Genomic DNA, 17,210 nt, shown 5'->3' with positions numbered 1-17,210 from the left:
TTAACTGTTTTCTTCTACTCATGCAACCTGCCCCCATTTCCAGGGCTGTATTTACCTCTTAGGTATCCTTGCACATATTCAGATTTCTCACTGTTTTAATCTTTGGTCTACATACATATATCCTTTGTTTTAAATGACTACTGTGTGATGAAAGTGAGAAATAAAGGACTAATAGCATGATCACCCAAAGAAGTTTTTCAAGACAGGCCATTGAAAATGAAATTGCTCCAGTGCTGTCCAGCATGGGAGCTATGTGGTGTTAAAAGAAATACATATAAGCCTCCAAAAGCTTCTCTGTTTAAAGCTGCCCATTAAAGGATGCAACGCATTACTGGGACCAGCTGACCGCATGACAGTTACCTGAGCCACCTATGCTAGAGATGCTGCTCTAAGAGAGCACTGGCAAGAGAGACAGACACACTTGAGCAGTGCTTGACACTGCATTATAACAATACCTCTTTGACCTTCCAGTCTTTTGGAATCGGGTAATGGACTCTATGGCCAACATTTACTCGTGTTTGCTTTTTCAGCTGCGCTCTCACCGAATGAACAATACCTTCCCCTCAGCCTTTCCAGACATCCTCTTATCCTGTCCACATTTACCTTTTTCTTCCATGTACAATAACACTTGATAGAGCACTCCCCCCTCCAAAAAGTCTTTGGAAATACAGAGTAGTAAGTTTGCATTTTAAGAAACTAGCCTGAGACATGGTGTGGCTTCATTCTGCAATAACTTATGACTTGTGCCTTGAGCATTCAAGACTACAAGCTCCTGTCTGTACAGCATCTTGCTATTTGGCCAGCAACCAGAAAAGTAGGAAGGCAGGGATTTCACTGGACCAGGATGTCTAGCTGTTAATGGAATATAACTAATGTGTTTCTTACTTTTTTTTTTTTTTACTGGGCGGGTGGTCAAACACTGGTGCAGGTTGCCCAGAGAGGTTGTGGAGTCTCCATCCTTGGAGATATTCAAAACCCAACTGGACATGATCCTGGGCAACTGGCTCTAGCTGACCCTGCTTGAGCAGGGGGTTGACCCAGACCATCTCCAGAGGTGCCTTCCAACCTCAGCTAGGCTGTCACTCTATTTTAAGGCTACCCTTTAAATGCCCTGTGCCCCATGATTTTGTATTATTTCTCTGTTATTAATCTTCCTTGTCTACAACTCGATTGCTAAAATCCAACCAAGCTGCTCTGAGGCACTCTCCCTCCTGTGAGTCAGCCTCTGACAGGTGAAGGTGCTGAGAGCAAAGTATATTATTACAACTAGGTGTGAGCTGTCAGCAAACCCACAGAAACTTGATTTCATATATTTGATGCTTTTCCTTGTTTACAAACCTCGTGTTAGTACAACCCATCCTGCCGCTCACCAGGCTGAACCGAACTCCCTTAGGATCTTATCTGTAGTAACTGCCACTTGGGATCAGACAGCAAATGCTAGAACTGGAGACTATGAGGACTGCCATCTCACCAGGGAGCTGCAGACAGCCTCTCTTTAGCACTTTTTGTTCCTCTCTTGCTTGTTAACTGGTAAGACTTCCATTTAGGTAACTGAAATACAAGGGGAAATGAAGCCTTCACCATTGTAGCAAAAAACACTCCAGAGCTACTGTTAGTTTATTTTAATTCTTAACCTCAAAGAGAAATCAGGAAGATAAACTTCCGCATTTTTGCTCCTCTTTGTATTTTGACAAAGGTGGCATAGGCTGAGTGAAAAAAGGGAATTGTTTTGTGTGCTTAGAAATAGGCAAAACTTTTATGTATAACTGCATATTATTAAATTATTTAATCTTTGTATGAGGAACAGGGCATCCAAAAGCCTCTAAAAGTTGTTTCATAAGCAGCAGAATTAATGAAGCTTGGAGAACCATGGATTTTCCTCCAGTGCCTTCTAATCACCTCAACCTCTACCCGCCCTCAATACCCCTTGCCCCAGCTTCCACTTGTATTCCTATACCTGCACAGCTGGGAAAGTGATAGTAGATGCTAGGACTACTATAGAGCAACACAACTACTGACTGACTGGCCAGCACACCTATGTGACTTGGCCACTGGCTGCTGCTGCTCCAAATGGAGGTTTTCATTCAGTTACGAGCACTAATTTGTGTCATATTCCTCTATTCAGCTTTCAGTTTAAAAGAACTATTATGTTCCTATAAATGCATTAAAAACCTCTACTCTTCTGCCAACTCTAGCTGGTACTGTCCAGAGGGTTCAAAAAAATCAAGGGGAAGAGGGCAAATGAACAGCTGCTCTCAAACAAGATTTGTTCCATTAGGAAACTGGAATAAAACTCCTCGTAGCAAAGGCATCCAGATTGTCACAGGACGACGCTCTCTTTGCTATACAATTACAATATCACTCTCCTCCCTCATATGCAAACCAATATTTGAGCCCAGCTCCTTTGCACTAAACTAAGAAAGGGGGTTGGAGCATATGCCAATCACTTGCTGCAGATGGCTTCCCTGGAGTGGCACCTGGAATAGCAACACTGGGGCTACGTTCCCCATCTCCCTGAACGCTGTCTGCCTCCTGGGAACTGCAGTTACCCCCTTCATCAAGGGTAGACAGCTTGAAGGGGGAAGTAAACTTCTTACTTCTTTCTTCCTTTACGTGGGCCTGTAGGACAAATAGCCATCTTCTCAGAACACAGGGATGTTAGCAGAACCAATTTTACACTTTAAATAAATTTGATTCAGAAAATTACATCAGAGCCTTCACATTCTGAAATGAGTTTTGTAATAGGTTTCCTATAGGATCTGAAAAAGGAAGTTTTCATGAAGATATATGGCATCTATGAAGAATCTCTTTATGACAAATTTGTCTTATTCTCTGCAAGGACTTAGTTAAATTTTTATTTCAAAAGCAGTTCTATCTACCACACTACATTTTGGGTGTTAAGAACTAGACAAGAAGAGTAAGGAAGAAAATAAAATCCTCATAGCTTTCTGTATTGTATGCAAATCAGTTGCCTGCTTTCCCTGAATTTATTTAAAAAATATATTCTTCAGTGTAGTAGTAGTTTCTTTATGTTAGGTCCAGTATTTATACTGAAAAGCTTAGGTGGAAATCTAATGTAATCTTTAATACCTTACATAATGAGATAGCTACTAAAGAGCTGTCTCCTTTACACCGGGGATTGCAACGGCCAGAAAGTGTCCACTCCCACATTAAATATCCTTTGGTCCCAAAGATGCTGTAGCTTGCAGTATGTTTCTAAATAAACTTCAAATAACCGCTTCAGCAGTGTGCCACGTTTGCATTAAGCAACGAATTTCACAACGCAGATGGTGGGGAAGCCCCAGAACACAGCAAAGGCAGATAGTTCCGACAAACTTATGCGCTGGCTTTGAATCACTCTGCCCCCTTCCAGACATGGTCAGTTCACACTTGTATCCCCAGTTTTTTGGCACAGAACCTCCTACAAACTGACTGCAGAACATGTGCTTGTTGGATTTTGTGTCTTTATACTAAAAGCTTGTCTGCCTTTTAATTTCCGTAATTCTATTTTCTACATGTGGCATGGTAACTTCCCATATAAAATTCAGAATAGTAAGTGATTAACAAATTAAACATTCTGTCTCCTGGTCAAGGGATCTATTTCCAACCATCTTTCTAATGATCTTCACTTACCTTGTACTTCAGCTTTTTGCTAGTTTTCAGTGGGTTTTAAATTAGACACTGGAAGATTTCTCTACAGAAACAACCCAGTCTTACTACATTGTACCAAATGCCAGCTTCTAAGCTGTACATAACTTCCCATCAAAGACCTCTGTTGCTTTGCTTGCTGCAAGTCCCTCATCCAGTAGCTAAACCAGATTTCCCTCCTCCATAATACATCTGGGTACATGATACTTGCGTGACTCTTCACCCTTCACCTTGCATGACTCTTCACAGCTTTGGCTCTGCCTCTAGGGTCACAACCATTTCCTCTTCTGACAACGTGCTGTGAGTAGTGATGAATTCATGCCAGTTCTGATCTGTGCAAGGATGAAACTTCCTGCCAAATTAATGAATTCCTGGAATCCAGTTGCACGGCTCTCCTAACTCTATCCAAGGATGCAACTGCACCCAAGATCCCCTACTGAACCTGCCACCAAACCTTTCCTTAATACTTATCTTTTTTCTCCACAGCAGCATTCACACAAACTACTCCTATTCCCATGTCTTAGCACTGGGCCACCTCCACAAACTGTCAACAGGATGCTGGCTAAGACTCCTTAATGCTATGTTAATCAACATGCTAGAGCTCTCCATGCTGAACCGAGCAATTTCTTCTAGTTTACTGTCCCTCTCTTTTTTGGTTCTGTTTTCCTTAAACAAGAATTTTCCAGCCTTCTGATGTCAGGCAAGGCAAGCAGACTGGTTTGATACCTTGCCATCTTGGTAGCCTTTTTGATGGCATCTGTACACCCATCACTACTTGTCTGCTCACCCTCTCCTGAATCATACAGTCTATGACGAAACTATTGTGTCAGCTGTTATGCTGATGCATTTGTGCAACAGTATTACCTTTATTTGTGAAAATAAAAGTAATAAAAAAGTGCTCAAAATGAACTTTGTGCATTTGAAAGCACTTCATCAGGTTTACTATTCTTCTGGCACTATCAGTTTCCATTTTTTTAGTGGGTTTTTCATACAACGCATAGGAGAATATCAATTTGCATAGAAATAAAAATGTAAGTGGAGGACTACTCAAGCTGACAGGGCAAGTGAGGTACACATTAAAAAAAAATCCTTCACCTTAAAATAATTTAAAAAAATAATCTGTCTAGGTTTAAAGTTTGTAATGTCTCAACATCTTTTTTAGTTTTGCTGGGATAAACACTATCTTTTCCTAAAAATAGCTGTCAAGTTCCTCTTGTCTGTTCCATTACACTTGCTACATGAATGAGAAGTTACTTCCTCAAAGTTAAAAGCTGTGAATAAACAGGCCTCTGGCTCAAGTCAGCTGCATCTGTAATGAAATCCATCTCCAAAACAGTTCTGTGGTCACAAGGTGAAGATCAGGGAGGGGAGAAGGGTTCTATATAAGAAGAATTCTGTGTATAACTGCAATGCTGTTTTTTTGGGACACAGACGAAGCCATATACCTCCCCAACACAACAGAAAAGTGAAGAGCAACATTGACCATTCAAACTGACAAACAGCATGTCTGTTTTCTTTAGTAGTTGTTTTAATCAAATGACCATGAACCATCCTTGAAATAGTTTGACAAACCATCACTCTCTCAAAGCACTTTTAGAACAATTCTCATCTGCAACCAAATAAAAGGCAGCACTGCTGCTCCCTCTGCTTCTCCCAGCTCCTGCAACACTCCTTGCCGTCCTGTCAGATCAAGTGCTCGTGCAGCAGTGTAAAGAGGTAGACAGTGAACTGACCCGCTAGTAAAAACAACCCCTGCATTTTTCTTGCCAGTTTAATGTTAATCTCGATCATTCTCCTCATCTGGCCCACCATGCAGCCAAATGTCTGTACAGGAACATGGGAAGAAGAAAAACAGGAAAGATGGCTCTTTTTTTGGTGGCGGTGCTAGCTTAACATGTTTCTGAAATGACAGCCTCAGGCTAACCTTTCAACATTTATTACTTTTATTTTCCACTACTCTATTTGCTCAATAGCTGCCAGGCATGTGAGTGAATCTTTTGGTTTTCCTTAGGTCACTGGAGCTTTTTTTTGTTTAAATCATTTCCTGGACACTTCCTAACCTCTTATGAATTCCCAGAAGTAACCATGACCCGTGTAATTTAGGATAACACTATGCTGAGTCAGTAGTCTAACAGAGAATTCCTAGGCCTGAAAAAATACTAAGTCTTATGATCGTAGTTGCAAAATGAAGCAATAATAGCTGACAACGCATCTTGCAGCTTTTGCAGAGCTAGATATGAGACTATATAGATCAAGGACATCCGGAATCTGGCAGGAGTCTAACAGAAGACTACACAAGGTATAGATGGTACTAAATGAATTAGGGAAATAAAAAAATACAGCATTTAAAGTTATTTAAAATGAATGGAATATCTGGTGGTAATGACTGAAGCTTGTGTGAGGGTACTTTAACGGGTTATTTTACCACTGAAATATCCACAATGAATGTATGACAGAGGATGATAGCCAACAGGAAAATACATGACCTAGTGTAAAAAAAGAGCTGCTTAAATGTATATGATGGCTTAAATTCAAGCTACTGGACAGCTGGGACACTAGTGTATCCTGTTTGATCACTAAACACAGCATTATCCCTGTCATTTACTGAGCGCGCTACCCAAGAAACCTGAGCAATGAATACAGTGCCAGGCTGAGCACTGTACGGGTACAAAGCTGACAAAATCTGGTCCCTAGAGAAAACAGTATCAGAAAGAGATTCTGGAACAGCCAAGTATTGCTGGGGGGGAAGCAGATGTATCCTCGGCTGCCACGGATGGCCTGGGGTCCTCCTTGCAGGTGCCACTGCTCTCTGGAATAGTCTGTGGAGTAGAGTGGAGGATTTGTGAAGATGCAGCCACAGCAGATGCTATAGTAACAGCTAAACCCATGAGGGGCTTCACTGGGGTGATGCAGCCCAGGCAGAGGACCATGCTAGTAGCACTACACCCCCTCTGACTTCAAAACTCATTCTCAGCTAATTTGGGCATCTGCAGGGAGCCACTTCTCACCATGAGGACCTCTGCCCAGCCTCCGCTTCAGTTTCTAAATACAGTCGGCGCTGAAGTTAGGAAGTAACGGCTCTTGCTGTGTGACAGATAATAATAATCTTTCCTGTTGCAATCTTGTGCTTGGGGCCAAGAATCAGCAATCAGCCGCTTGTCAGCACTTCCACGTTTCACTCCCTTGTCAAGCACAACCACCCTACCAATCAGCTTGGAAACTAACCATCATCAACAACATGCTTTGAATTTTTAAAGCGGATGATATTACAAATTAACACCAAGCAAGAAACAGACACAACCATGTATTTATAATTGAAAAGGGAATGCAGAAAGATATAGAATAGGAACTACTGCAAACTACTGGTGCATCTTAACTGTGAAACAACATTAGAAAGCAGCAAGATAACCATAAAAAATATGGTAAACAGTAAAATACATCACAACGCACCACTAACAACAGCACAACTTTCCATGCTGTGAGCACCTTGATAATGGTGGAGTAGACTGTGAGGGAGGAAATTCTGAAATAAGATAAAACATGCATGAAGTATTCAATGAATAAAATTTAGGAAATTTCATGCCAGTGGAAACAATATACTTTTGCAGGCATAGTATCTTGTTACTCGAGTCACTGCACCTACATAATATAGGAATCTGAAGACTGAAAGACTACATAGCTAATAATCCTACTCAGAATAATCCAAGCCATGCATTATCAACACTGTCCAATACCTCTATCTGTTTTTCAAATCTAGTTACAGCAAAGCAAACTTCCCTAACTTCAGGGGCTTTTAACCAGATGAATCAACGTATTTCACACTGCGTGTGAAAAAATAATTAAAATGAATGCAGTGACAAGTTCATTCCAGGCATGTCACTTTATCAGAAGAAAGTTTTTAAAGCCTGTATCAATTCCTGGAAGTAAAATGTTTCATAGAATCTATCACAGATCATAAAACAGCACAAACAACGTGCCTCACAGGCAATACTTTCATATAGTTTCTTGTCATTTGTAGCCAACAGCAAAGCTTTGCTTAAAGCACTCTAGATGTTGCATACGTGCACACAGGAAAGGGAGTAGGGCAAGGGAACAGGTGAAAAATACCTGTGCAAAGCACATTCAGAGTTAAATCCCCCCCACAAACACACACTCCTAGCCAAATCCCAGACTGGTAGCTGGTTCACAGAGGTGCCCCCCACCGCGTACTTCTAAGCAGAACTCTCTGCTCAGCTCTCCTAAACCACCAAGGCAGTGATGACCCTTCGTACCAGCAGCGACAGTTCATTTTTGCTGTGTACATTCTTGCCCCTGTCTGCAGAAGTTTATCCCAACTTGGGCTTATAAATATCATTCCATCAGAAGAGGAAGCTCTTGAATAATGACTGTAGTCTCCTTCTGGTCCAAGTAGGCACAAATCAAAAAGTTTCCTGCACTGGAAGGGATTCAACAGCAGCAGAACAAGTCACTCTATCCCAATGCAGAGAGCACAAGTATGGAGCTGGTTTTAAAAAATACAATCATACAAAAGAGTACAAAGGCATATGTTTACATTAAACTTTCATATACATCCAAAAATCTTCTTTACAGAGGGGTGCTTACTGGGTTAAGAACGAATTCTCAGACGAATCATTTATACAAATTATTTAGGTCTTCAATTCATGTCACATGACACTGCAATTTGAAGGAGACCCAAGAGAGCTGTTGACAGGCACTGCTTCTCACCTACAAACCCAGAAATCATTCAAAGGTTTTTATGGTTGTCACAGGAGCCAGAAACCTCCAACTGCCTCAGTACGCTGATTAGTGCTGCAACTTACCGTAGCACGGCTGGCTCTTTTCACTACCTACATGTGATGGGGGAAAGATGTGAACAGACACACAGCCCTGATTCCAGCCCAGCAGGGAAGGTTAATGCCAGTTCCCTGTCCCTATAAAAGCAACACAGCACCATCCCAGCTACCATCCAAGCAAGCCAAGGTAAAGCAGCACTGGACTAAGGACCTGCCTGTCAGTGCGAGAACACACTTAGATGGGCATGTTTAACTTAGCAGTTACAAATTCATCAAGATTAACTCCAGGAAAGACAAGACAAGGATTCTTGACCCAGTTTAAAGTATACTGGCAAAGTTTCAGAGCTCATGGAAAAGACATTAGCTTGCACAGTCAAAGTATACTCTCTTGACCCCAAATTTTCATTCCAGATAGGGTTATGTTTTATATTCCACGAAGTATCCCTGCATTACTCCTTTGCTTTCATTGTCTCTAGCACGGAATAGGAAGTCTGACTCTCTCCTGTCACAGCTGCCAGATATGAGGTGTAGATATCCCAAGCTAGGCACTGGGAAACATACAGTGACCCCAATGACTCACTCCAAAGCTCAGTTTCAGGTGAACCACCCTGCTCGTCTTCTGCCATTCCTTAATCACAGAAAGTTGTGAGGGCGGACAGGGAGAAAGGTTGGTCTGCTAATTTTCAGATCAAGTTAGCTGTTCTTGAAATTTCACACCACCTAGATGAAAGGCTAAAGGAGATAGACACAGACAGCTACCGTCAGGAGGCAGAAAGTCAGGGACAGACCTCAAAGGCAGCTGGGCCTTGCTAGGTGCCAAGTGATTTATCCTACAGCAGTGAGAAGGAGGGAACCGCTGGCAGCAGGGACACACTCATCTGCAGAAGCTTGTGAAAAAATAAACAGTCTCTTTTGTGATGGGGAAACTTAGTTTTAAGACAAGAGGAAGCTTCAAACTTTTGCTGTTGCTGTTACTCTAACAAGAATGGCTCCAGTATTTAGTATTATTCTTATTGGTTTTGGCTTGTGTTAAAGGAGATTTCAATATAACTGCTATTAGAAAAACATTTTGCACCTGAGTTTGACAACACATTTGCTCTTCACTAGTACCTTTTGGACAATTATCACATACTGTGATAAAAGCAAACTAGCAAATTCCAGTACAACTGTTAGAAGATATATCTGATTTCATTTCATACTTCATACATGTAAAACGTATTGCAAAGCTTTTAGAAAGGAAAAAAATCCTTTAACTGATTGAACAAAAATTCATAAGTGTTCACAAAAGAGAAGATGAAAGTCTGTTGACTATTCCTTCTAGTGCAGCATTTTTAAGATATTTGCATAAATTACTTGTAAAAAGACTTTCTTCACCTTGTTCTTTCAACTGTCCCTGTAGCCATATTCCAACACTTCACCTGTTCCCTCTCACTCTCTTCCTTAAAAATTCACTTATCTCTGCTTTCCCATTGATACAAATATACTTCTGGATCTACCTTTAAAAAAAAATAACCAACACACCTAACTCATGTCCTCATTTGCCTCCATAACTACCTCCCTCTGTTTCATCTGTAAGCTGCTCAGAATGCCAGTCAGTGACCGCTCTCCCACATCTCTTCAGTCTAAGAAAAGGTCATTTTCTACCTCTTTTCTGTCCTGGGTGTCAGCATCCAACAGTGCCTGTTAAATTTTAAACCCAATGTTGTCACAATTTTCTCCATACTGCCCTCCCAATTTCCAAACGCAGATCCAGATTTAAATATTTCATTAAAACAAGTGTCCTCTGTCTGCAAGAAACCTGAAAATAGTTAGCCTGCTAGCAATCATCCAAATAACACATCTTCCCTTGTATTCTTTCTTTTAGTTATGTTACCTCGTTTCATACACGGGTGTATATATAGTTAGCTCCTTGATGCAGTGGCTGTATTTTTGTTCAGTGTTTTTACAGCATGGTCCATAAATGGGATTCCTAGAGCTAAACATATGACACACCTAGGCAAATAGAAGATGCCCACAGGATAGAATTAACTCGGAATTACAGTTCAAACCAAGAGGGAGTTCTACAACCGACTTCTACAGGCTGCTCCTGCACAGAGCCTCATGATACTCACTAGGATCCAGTGGTTGGATCCAACTATGCAAAACTGCAGAAGCTACATCAGGGCTCAACATATGTGCATTTTGCAGAGTACTAGGAATTGAAAAGAAAGGGTAGGCACTTAGGATAAAAAGAAGATGGGGGGCACTGCACAGTAGAAGACAGGAAAAGAAATTATCTCACTGGAATAAGCTATTGGAATATGGATAGATAATAAAACCTTAACTGAAAACCAGGGCAGCAAATGACCATAACATAGAAAAAAAGTTTAGATTTTAAATATATTAAGTCGTTATTTAAATAGGAATCGTAAACAAGATCTGCTTGAAAAGAATGAGCAAGCACCCATTCCACTGTTGCCAAGAAGACAGCATTGAGATCTTTCTTTCAGACAAAAAAACAACAACAACAACAAGTCAATGGTCAACAGACTAATCTCAAATGTAGAACAATGGTAACACCTATCTCTGTATTCCTGTTCTACAGAATAAGCCTATTTTAGGCAGATTTCACAGTATAGTTACAACTAGAAGAGAAACCCCAAAAGATCTAAAGTCATTTTATGGCATCAGATGGATAATGCAATAATTTTAAATTGCACTGTTTTATGATTTCCCTTACTATATAAATGTATTTATATAAAAGGATATTGAGTCCAAAAGCATGGCCCCATGATGGGAGGAAGGATGTTCACACATTAAACAACTACCCCTCATCTGAACTCATCTTATTCATCAGCTCTGAAATTAGCTATATTCCATGCACATTAAGCGTCCCCTCACTTTCACTATTGAGAATTATTTTTCATCAGAGGAAAAGAATCATGAAACTAAAATGCTAGAGAGAATCATCATTTTTCCATGTATCCTCTACAGGTTGCATGTGTAAAATAAAATACTGTTTTGAATAATCAAAAGGGAACTTTACCAAGTAGACATCTTTCCTCTAGCATGGGACAGAGTCCTTCTCACCTGCCTCCAGAAAAAAATTGTTAAACCACTACAGATCACACACCCCACACACACATACCAAGTTTCTTTCTGGCTGCCACGCACATGTCCAGCACAGACTGATGTCTTTTCCTGCCTCTCTGAACTGAAAGCAGTGCCTTTCACTGCAGTGTAGCTTACCTGAGGATAAAAATTATCCAAGTATTTATTTTGAAGAAACAATACTTTTAAAGGAAATGTGTACTATCCGAGACACTACTTATGCATATGCAGACATGGTATTTAAACTCAAAGAATAAATATTTTGCTGAATTCGAGTTTCCTGTGCCATTAATTTTTTAAGTCTCCTTTTGGGTTTGTGTCATATGTTGTATGCATATTTTAACCTTAATAGGCTGAGAAGTCTGTTCTTGCACATATTTGTGTAAACTGTATACTGATTATACACCAATTAGCTGATCTTTAAAAAGTAAAGGATTTTTTTTTCATGCTAGCTATAATTTCTCTGAAGTTGGCAGTATTTGCAAGGAAACACCAAAGCCTGTCTGTGGAGAAGGCCTGAACATATAAACAGCAAAAAGATAATCCAACCAAAAGACAGATTAATTCCTTCAAACTTCCTGTGTTTGAAAGGAACACCAAAGCTGAGTGTACTGAGGGCCAGACACCTCATCAAATACATGACTGGCACACGACAAAGGCAGTTGTTTGCACTAGGTTTAGTAATAAATGATTTTATGGAGGAAATTTTGAGGTTTGCCTTTCTGTTGAAAAATATAACCAGAATCATAGTTTACACACATTACTTAATATAAAACTCAGAGTCAACACACTCATATGCTGAGTTGCCATCAGCTTGTCTTTTTAATAAATGGGGTGTCTTTTTGTATCCAAATAATCATAAAACTATTGAATGAAATGATGAAGCATTTTTCTTGTAAAATACTTTTCCCATTTCTCTAATATACAAAAATAGACTTAAATCTCAGGTTTGCATACAACAGACTTGTTATTTATTCATAACATAAACCTATTATATCATCAAACCTACTTTCACAAAACTCTCCCTTTTAGGATAGGATGCAAATTCTCTTTATTATTTAACTGTAGGGTACAAGTTAAAATAAATAATTCTCAAGAGAACTAGAAAAAACATTTCCTTGCTTTCAGTGTTTGGCTCTGATTAAGAACATGTAACACACGATGAGCTGTTCCAGATTTGCTGGCTTGAATAACCTCAATGAAGACTGCATTTACAGTTTATATAAAACAAATACATCTGGCAAGGCAATATATCTTTTCCTCAAATATGTTTACTTGTATAACAATTGTTGTTAGGTTACTTACAAAATACAGCCTATCAACTCCAGTTTTGCAATTTGGCCTATGCAAGTGGGCTCCTATTCCCAGATACACAAAATAGCACAATGAATAGGATACTTAAAAATAGGATACTCAAAAATCAGAACAAAACTATCCTAAAATAAGCCACAGTCATTTAACAGTTAAGCTCATTGCATGCAAGTTTCCATTATGTCCCCTTATACCTGGATGAAGATCGTACTGAATTTATGACAGATCTGAAACAGTTGCACAACTTCGGATCTGTTTTTAGATTTTGAAAGTTAACTTAGCAAAGATGGAATTTCACCATGTTGGAAAAGCATTTAAAAAAAAAAAAAAAGATATCTTTCGGTGTTTTTCTGTTCCAAGACCTGACTGTAATTTTCATACGTTACTAAATAACAGTAACAACAGCAATAATTCCGCTTTTTTCCAACAATCTGAAAATGCTCTCAGGGAAGAAAAGGCATTCCCAACCTGTTATTACCAGGGTGCAACAATGGCAATTCTAAATAGAAAAAAGGATTTTTTAATTTTTTTTTTTAAGTCAGCTTTACAGAAGTTTTAGAACAATAGTTCTATATGCCAACCAAAAATTCTGGAGCAGTGAAAAGATATACTAAAAGACCCACACCTGGTCAGGAAAGGATTTTCTTGGCATATGAACTGTAGGAAGAAGCAAAAGAATGATCCCTCCCAGGTTCTGGCGAAGAATATGCAAACCAACCACAGCTGACATTCATACAGCTTCAGACACATCCTTCAGTGCCGTGGCCTTTTTCCCTAGACAGGGGCTGATAATGCAGCACCTGAAGGACCCATCAAAACTAGCCTAGAACTGCTGCAGCCCTGGGAACTGTCAGGGAAAGCACAAGGACTTTATGTTTCCCTAACCCCATCTCTACGCTCGAGCAAATGGTCCTTTTTGGAGCCTTTCAGAGGGGAAGCATGAACTCACTGGAATGCTGTATTAAAATGCTGTTTCCTACATGTTAATTGCCATCGCTGCCGTGCTGTAACAGATCTCAATATCTTTATGAGGCAGGTATAAACCCCGGTTTTGCCAATAGGCAGCCTGAGGCAGACACACCTGAAATACCTGGAAGTTATGAATAATTTTGGCTATGCCACTGCAATAAATCAGAAAAAAACCTTGGCCTATCTGAAAAAATCAATACACATTAAGATACCTGACCTTGGAAATTAAAGTGTGGTAATTTGGCCAACAGTTTAAGTGATTTAGCAAAAGTTACACAGCAACTTTGTGGCAGACCTAGAAAATAAACCCATTATTTCTTAGGTGTAGCCCTAACTTCTAGGTCATACTCACAACCCTGTAAAGAGCGGAAGTACCTACAAATATTAACTCTCACAAATACATCAAAGGCAAGTGTAACACAGTTTCCTAAATTATGTCCACCACAGCAGTAATTTCTACCGTATGTTTCCGTTGGGACACTAGTATTTGTGGTCAGGAAGAAACATCAAAGAATGAGAAATGTTCTGTTTTTACTGCCCCCAGTGAAAAGCAGACAAAATCAAATCTTTCCATCTTCTCCTGGTCTTTATAACAAAAACCTGAATGATTCACGGATGGTGACCTACAGCTAGTAATACCACAATCAGTTGCCACCCTCACTATGTCATGGAAGTTCTAGCCCAGGTAGGATACTGCCAGTGGCGTTATGCCAATGTTAAATTGTTCCTAGATTACATCTGTAATCCAAAAAAGTAATATCCATTACTTATTTGATGAAATAAGCCTTTACAAGAGGCATTTCAATTTATAATGATTTTATTATAAGAACCCCTAATTTCAACACAGTGCTTAAAAATAATTAGCATGAACAAACAAGATATAAAGTTGGATCCTAAATATCTTTTTTAATCAGAAATCCATTCTTTTCCTCTTAGCTACTTAGATGTTTCTTACAAATAACTTAGCTATTTTCCTTGAATACCACTGCTGGACACTTGTCAATATTCCTCAAGGAAAAATTCTCTACAAGCCAAAAGCTCAAGAGGCCAAGATTCTTCTGCTCAAAATGTAAATGCCTGCTAAAGTGCTGCCACTTAAATTAGGCCAACCAAGTTAAGTAGTAAAACTATGCAATTTAACAGCACAGCAGTAGAAAAGCACTTATCATCATCTTGGTAATAGAAACAATGCACCAGCACAGAATGCTTCACTCCCACGTCACTGGATCTGCTCTGAAGTTCCAAGCAGCAAGATTACATAGCCCAAGTAAATAAATAATACTGCCTACTATTTTCACTGCTGAACAGTGGCTAAAGAGCTTTAGATGCATCCCTTTCCTCCTCACTTCCTAACAATAAGGAGAAAAAAAAAAAAAAGTACCCTCTTTCAGGTCAGGTCACATTCTGTGATCAGTAAACAGATTGAGGTAGGGTTTAATAAAAATCACAGCACAAGAACACTTAAAGAAAATAATTCCCGTGGCATCTAGGGCTCCCTCTTCAGTAAAATATTGCAACACTTTCCGCAAGATTTGCCACATAGATCTTAGAAGACTCTTTATTACTGAACACAACAGTAACTACTTGCTGAGCTGTCCTCACTTTAAAAAGGCTACTTTGGCACCATGCTCAAACCAACCCCCCCAAAAAAGAGGGGACGCTCTCTTTAGCTGTACTGCTGTACTCTCTTTAGCATCTTTAGCTATACTGCTAGAGTACGGCGTGCTGCAACTGCTTGCTCTGCAGCAATGCAAACAGCTGTGGAGAAGCAGCCAAAATGAAAAATTTACTAACCCTGACACTATGTAGAGGTAGCCATGAGAAGTGCAATCCCCACCAACGAAATCCAACGCAATAACATCCTAATATGAAATCTGCTATTTCCAAACCAAACCCCTTCCTCAAGCTACAGATCTTCGTGTCAGTCTTTGCTTCTCTCCTTTCAATAAATACGAAGCTTTGTGTGCTCCAGCTACAGACAGAGAAAGAGAAGTTCTTTATCTCCTGAATTCTTTAAAGCTTCTGAGCCAGAGGGAAGAAAGAGGAGGAGAAAGCCTGTGCTCTAAGTATCATATTTGGAGTGTTATCCCCTTGTGACTGAACTGAATCTCTGCATCTGCCACAGCTATTAGCCTTCTCCAAATAGCAGCTGAAGCAGTATGGAACAGACTCGGTCCCTAGATAATTTCCCAACTACTCATATGGTTCTGTATAGCAGCCATGAAAAAGAATAATTCTTGGTAATTTAATTCTGCTGTTGCTTGAAAAACCTATGACCCAAAGCAGAAATGTTGGACGTGTCTCCAGATTCAAGATGACATTGCAAACGCAAAAGACAAAGCTTTCTGAGATTTATTTCCAATTTTTTCTTTCAGAGGACATCAATCCTTGCAAAAGAGGTGGAGATTACTCCCCCTCATGTTTTAAAGGAAGTTATACATTTTGCAGAAATTATTAAATCTTTCTCACTTGCAGTTGCAAACTTCAGGTTTAAGACCTCTAGTCAAACTGCAGCTCAAATACAGTATTTGCTGATAATATGGAAGAGGAAATTTCCATATGCATAGTCCTAACAGTATAGAAGACATGCCAAAATGGAAATTACATTACAGCAATGATTAATGACAGCAGCTTATTCTGTGTAAGACAGCAAGCAAGAAACTGTCCAGTGAATTCTCCAGGAAAAAATACAGCCCATCTCTTGCACATAGCCAATTGTTCTGCCACAAACAAATGGGAGCATAAACATAACCTAAAGAAAAATCCAGCACTTGTATTGCTAATTTTTTGTTTTGTTCTAATATTTCTGAGAGCAGGACTCAGAGATAGGAAAAGAGACAGAAGATCTGGAGGCTTTCATTTTAGCAACTCAAAACCCTACATAGGAATCTTGCATTGGGAATCAAGCCAGACATGAAGAGCACACATTCCAGTCTGAAACAGAAGACAGTGATAGACACTTCCCAGGAAACTAATGCGTTAAGCTTTATGTTTTCCACTTTTTTTTTTTCTTTTTTTTTTAAAGTTCTCTGTCAGTAATCAGTCTCTGTCCCAGATAGAACATGAATACGTGAATGTGGACTGACATCACTGTGCAAAAACCTCCATATATGCAAGCTGTCACTTCCTTACTTTAATAAGCTTTAGTAATCTCCTCATACAGCTTTCCTTAATTAAATGTATCTAGGAAGGATTTCTTTAAGAAGAAAGGGATGTCTGTGCAAATTAATGTGGAAATATTAGACATAATACATGCATCCATATGCCAGTCTAAGAGGACAATGAGATTTTAAATTTTTTTTAAATTATTCCTGCTATGCCTTTACAGTTAAATATACTCTAGCTTCATTTCTAGAAACAAGGAAGGTTTACATTTTGTTCTTTTAAAGGTCTGAATTT

At 39.5% G+C, this 17,210-nt stretch overlaps 1 protein-coding gene across 5 annotated transcripts in view; it reads right to left on the bottom strand.

Moving 5' to 3' along the window:
- SH3KBP1 (SH3 domain containing kinase binding protein 1) overlaps positions 1-17,210 on the bottom strand; it is a 233,539-nt gene that overhangs the window by 133,905 nt on the left and 82,424 nt on the right. The gene's annotated exons all lie outside the window — the stretch shown is intronic.

The sequence above is a fragment of the Ciconia boyciana genome, chromosome 1 (assembly GCF_034638445.1).
Source record: "Ciconia boyciana chromosome 1, ASM3463844v1, whole genome shotgun sequence".
Classification (NCBI taxonomy): domain Eukaryota; kingdom Metazoa; phylum Chordata; class Aves; order Ciconiiformes; family Ciconiidae; genus Ciconia; species Ciconia boyciana.
The sequence above is the reverse complement of the archived record's forward strand: the minus strand, read 5'-3'. Positions and strand labels throughout refer to the sequence as shown.